Source organism: Cebus imitator, unplaced genomic scaffold, assembly GCF_001604975.1.
Source record: "Cebus imitator isolate Cc_AM_T3 unplaced genomic scaffold, Cebus_imitator-1.0 Scaffold503, whole genome shotgun sequence".
NCBI lineage: Eukaryota > Metazoa > Chordata > Mammalia > Primates > Cebidae > Cebus > Cebus imitator.
Genome location: NW_016107818.1, coordinates 790,027 through 795,852, shown reverse-complemented (window position 1 = coordinate 795,852; position 5,826 = coordinate 790,027). Strand labels below are relative to the sequence as shown.

Sequence of the window (5,826 nt, the reverse complement as noted above, 5' to 3'; positions counted from 1 at the left end):
CACCATGGCATGTGTATACCTATGTAACAATCCTGCAAGATCTGCACATGTACCGCAGAACTTAAAGTAAAATAAGAAAGAAAGAAAGAAAGAAAATTTGAAAAAAAAAAAGATCATAACCCATTATATAAACTGCAAGTTGTCTAAATATGTGTCAATATTTTCATTACAGTTATAACTTCTGTTTCATGAACAATGAAATTGGGTACTAAGCTTCTTGCATAATCTCCTCCTGAAATATTTCTGGAATCATTTAGATGTTTTTTTGTTTGTTTGTTTTTTTGAGACTGAGTCTCACTATTTCACCTAGGCTGGAGTGCGTGACCTTGGCTCTCTGTAACCTCCACCTACAGGGTTTGAGCTATTCTTGTGCCTCAGCCTCCCAAGTAGCTGGGATTATAGCTGTGCACCACCACATATTATGTTTTGTATTTTTAGTAGAGACGGGGTTTTTCCATGTTGACCAGTCTGGTCTCAAATTCCTGGTCTCAAGTGATCCACCATCTCCGCCTCTCAAAGTGCTAGAATTATAGGCATGAGCCACCAACCCCATCATTTGATAATGGACATTTTGTTTCTCTTCTAACCAAGGGTTTTTTTTTTTTTGTCTGTTTGTTTGTTTGTGGTAATGTAACCACTGTGTTAATAGAATGAATATTTCAAGAGTCCCTAACCAAAATAAACCCTATAATGAGAAGTCCAAACCAGCTTTATCCATTTTTGGTCCTATCTTTCTCAGGGCCATTAAAGAGGACTGTTTGTTTCCTCATATATATTGAATGAGGTCTTAGGTAAAATGGATATTTCTATGTTAGTTCTTGTTGTTTTTCATGCCAATACTTTTTTATTCCCTAACTAAGTCATACGTAATCCCAAAGAGAGATATACAGGGAGTCACTGCCAGTAAGCAATCCACATGGCATTCTAAAATGGCCTCTATGAACAGATGACTAAGGCTCTTAATTAGGTGAAGCCCAGTCTGAAAAGGCTCCTGTTTACCTTAGCAGGAGTTCCCTTCTAGAAGCTTCCCCACACATGAAGATTTCTGATTGAAATTATCCACTATTTTTTTTTTAATTAAAGAACACTGAATTCCAGCCTTGGAAACATCTTGAGCTGAAGCTTCTCTAACCACATAACAATAGTACTAATAATGTATCCAAAAATGAATTTAAAGTTATAGAAGGGAGTATATTTTATCATATTGACAAATTACATGTTGATGCTTTTTATTTTCATTGCAAAATTTTCATTAATCTATTCTTTTTTATTCTTTGAGACAGAGTCTCATTCTGTTGCCCAGATTGGAGTTCAGGGGTGTGATCTCGGCTCACCACAACCTCCACCTCCTAGGTTCAAGTCATTCTCGTGCTTCATCCTCCTGAGTAGCTGGAATTGCAGCCTTGCCCTACCACGCTCAGGTAATTTTTGTATTTTTTAGTAGAGACAGAGTTTTGCCATATTGACTATACTGGTCTCGAACTCCTGACCTCAATTGATCCGCCTCCCTCAGCCTCCCAAAGTGCTGGGGTTACAGGTGTGAGCCACTTTGTCTGACCAAGAAACTAATTATTGAGGTTCACTAGCCATAATCCCAATCAAAATAGACCAAAACATTACTTGACAAATTTTGAGATGGCAAGAAGATTGTAAGGATCAGCACCAGGCGTCGGGTCAAAAGTTCAGAATATGAATCCTGACTAAATCTGAGTTGTGAATCTGCCTCTTTCTATCACTCAGAGTAAGCCAAACATGTGAGGCTTCAGTTCACTCACCTGGTAAAATATAAAAGTACTGTATGCTTAATGTACCTGTTGGGATTCTTTTGAGGTAAGGTAGGATTTTCACATTGCTGGTTTTGAAAATTAAACATATAAGATCGTTTTAAATTAAAAGAAAGTTGCAAGGAATTATAAACTCTGAAATTATATTTCTATACTTTAAATTCTGGTTTCATAAAATACAGACACTATAGTAAACGTATTTAGAAGAATTGATGGAATGAGAATTAAGATGGTATCAACTATATACATATATATGTATATCTCACTAGAATCTCCTATCATGAATTCTGGATTCCTATTGTCTTAAACCTTGGCAGTTATACTAATCTCTGTAAACACTACTTCACTTCTAAATATCACTAATATGGATCAAATTTTTCTCATTAGTAACTCTTGGCAAGTAAATTAGATTGGTGATTCTCAAAGTATGTTAACAATATTATTTTTATTTTTATTTTTATTTTTATTGGCTGAGCACAGGGGACTTTATTGATGGTACACGACAAGGTGGGGTTCCCTAGGCCCCTCCCTCTTCAAGGGGTCTGCATGGAAACTGTGAGGAGGGGCAATTCAGTGTGGTGGGGGACTCTGTGGCAGGGACTCCCCAGCAGTGAGGGCCTCTCTTCCTTTCATGCTCTTGCTGGGGCTGGTGGTCCAGGGGTCTTACTCCTTGGAGGCCATGTGGGACATGAGGTCCACCACCCTGTTGCTGTAGCCAAATTCATTTTCATACCAGGAATTGAGCTTGACGAAGTGGTCGTTGAGGGCAATGCCAGCCCCAGCATCGAAGGTAGAAGAATGGGTGTCGCTGTTGAAGTCAGAGGACACCACCTTGTGCTCAGTATATCCCAGGATGCCCTTGAGGGGGCCCTCCAATGCCTGCTTCACCACCTTCTTGATGTCATCATATTTGGCAGGTTTTTCCAGACGGCAGGTCAGGTCCACCACTGACATGTTGACAGTGGGGACACGGAAGGCCATGTCAGTGAGCTTCCCGTTCAGCTCGGGGATGACCTTGCCCATGGCCTTGGCAGCTCCAGTAGAGGCAGGGATGATGTTCTGGAGAGCCCCACGGCCATCACGCCACAGTTTCCTGGAGGGTCCATCCACGGTCTTCGGGGTGGCAGTGATGGCGTGGACAGTGGTCATGAGTCCTTCCACGTTACTAAAGTTGTCATGGATGACCTTGGTCAGGGGCACTAAGCAGTTGGTGGTGCAGGAGGCATTGCTGACGATCTTGAGGCTGTTGTCATACCTCTCATGGTTCACGCCCATCACGAACATGGGGGCATCAGCAGAAGGGGCAGATATGATGACCCTTTTGGCTCCCCCCTGCAAGTGAGCCCCAGCCTTCTCCATGTTGGTGAAGACGCCAGTGGACTCCACCACGTACTCAGCATCAGCATCGCCCCACTTGATTTTGGAGGGATCTCACTCCTGGAAGATGGTGTTGGGATTTCCATTCATGACAAGCTTCCCATTCTCAATTCTCTCAAATTCCAGTGCCATGGAATTTGCCATGGGTGGAATCATACTGGAACATGTAGACCATGTAGCTGAGGTCAATGAAGGGATCATTGATGGTGACAATATCCACTTTACCAGAGTTAAAAGCAGCCCTGGTGACCAGGCGCCCAATATGACCAAATCCATTAACTCCGACCTTCACCTTCCCCATGATGTCTCAGGGATGTGGCTGGCGATGGAAGACAAGATGCGGCTGTCTGATGAACAGGAGGAGCAGAGAGCCGTATGTTAAGAGTATTATATGTACAGTCCAACTAGAGGTACCCACCAGAATAGTTTGGAAATTTTAACATGATATTTTTAGCTTAAAGCTATGTAAGATAAATTCAAATTCATATCCTAAAATATCTGAAAAGTCATAAAATAAATAATCCAGTTACTATTTGATTAACCCAAATTTTCTCCAAAATGCTTTGACCATGGAATTCTTTTCTAGAGGTAACATGTATTAACATAATGTAGTTGACCCTTTACTTGTCTGACCCAGACCCTGTCACTCTTGCAGTTTTACTGCCAGTTTCTCCAAGGGCCAGCACCTGAATCATTTTCTTGTGGATTTTCTTTGCCTCCCCTACATGTTCCTTTGCCAAGGCTTTCCTTAAGATGGCTTTACCTGCCTACCTTGCAGAAAGAAGTGCTGGGAATTAATACTCTCAACTTCCAAACAGCATCTAAGAAGAGATAGTGCACAAATACCCTAGGTCTCTCCCAGTTTGTGTGGTGTGTTTTACGTTGGCTTACAAAGTTTTCCATGAGGTATTAACCTCCAGTACCCACAGTGGTAGGAAGGTTAAAAAGATAATCTATCTTGGCTGCCTTTCTTCTAGTCTCACTCTTCCACCACTGGTATTCCTTTTACATCCTAAACAAGCTGCTTGTACTTGAATTCTTGCCTCTGGGCATACCTCTGCAAAATGCACTGAGACACATATATAGGAAACCTAATGCTTCCTGCTCTACTTCTTAACGACCCAAATATCTGAACAATTACTTTTGAAAACCTCTCAACACAAATTTCCAGGTTTATGCATCCTGAGCTCTTTCCATTATATTACTATACTCTTTTCATATTTTATAAAAAGTTAAAGTTTACTGACATTCTGTCTTAGGCGTTTTAAGTGCTGGGTCCATTAAATTCTGTCAAAGCAAAAATTTTACTAGGCAAATTAAACAGGCAAGGAAGACTTTTTTCAAGTCTACTGCAACCAGGAAGAACGACTGAATTCAATCCTGCTGAAACAAAATATGGAATGTTTATGTGAACAAGTAAAAAGCACTGGATGACTTTGAAGACAGGTTGGTCAATGAGATGTGGAGATCACATTTGGTTATAACCGAGTCTGTAATTGTTTTCTTCTGTGATCTGGCCATCCATGTTTGCTAATTGGTGCCAATCCAGGTTAGGTTCCTATCCTCTTACTGAGACTATTTATTTCAATGTTTACATTTCAAAGAGATAGTTCCCAGGTAATTGAAGAAAACATTTATTTGGCTGTAAAATTGCCAAGAGACATGGAGATGATTTATATACACTTCAAAGGGGTAGTGAAAAAACGTACAATTGCAAGTTTTTCTTAAAGCAAATACTCTAAGATAAAGACAAGTCAGGAGCCTATAGTCAGGAAGAAACCTGTCTAAAGTTTAATCAAACTGAGGTGAATGCTAATGTACACTTAGCTAATTCCTATAAATGAATATCCAAAGATATGCTTTTCTACGTTTCCCTTATGAAGTGGTCAAAGGTAGTGTAAGAATTGTTCAGATTTGTTCCTCATTAGGTATGTGACCCTGGAACATTAAACCTCTCTACGCCTCACTGACAAAATACTGATATTAATCTATATTTTCTTTGGTTTGATTATAATGATCAAAATAAAAAAAGTATGAAAAGTTTTTGACATACTTTTTTAGCTCGCTAGGGATGCCACAACAAAATAGTACAGATTTAGGGTCCTATAACAACAGCTGGTGTGTGCTATTTAATCCCTAAAGAAAGAAATTTATTTTATCACAATTTTGGGGGCTGGACATCCAAGAACGCTGCCCCCAAGATTGGTTTCTGATAGATCTTTCTTTTTGACTTGCAAATAGCTATTTTCTGACTGCTGTGTCCTCATGGCCTTTCCTCTGTGTAAAGGCATTCCTGGTGTCTCTTCTCATATGCACAATAATTCTACTGAATAGTGGCTCTATCTTATAACCTCATTTAATTGTAATTACTTCATTAAAAGTCCCATCTCCAAATATATTCACATTAAGGGTTAAGGCTTCAACCCATGAATTTTGTGGAGACACAATTAAGGCCATCACACTTAGTTTCTGGAACATAATAAGAAACCAATATCTAGTATCTATTATCATTCACAAACATACAATAATTGGACATTTTGAATAAAACATACCCCTAAGTTATGTGTTAAGTAGGTCTGAGGAGCACAGGATATAAGGTCTTTGGAAGCAAACAGCTCTACTCTAAAAGTAGATATAACTTAGCGGGAGGCATTTTAGGGACAAC

General features: G+C 39.8%; 1 pseudogene; it reads right to left on the bottom strand.

The window, feature by feature from the left end:
• Positions 1-2,250: 2,250 nt before the first annotated feature.
• On the bottom strand, positions 2,251-3,521 carry LOC108292744 (annotated as a pseudogene).
• Positions 3,522-5,826: the final 2,305 nt, after the last annotated feature.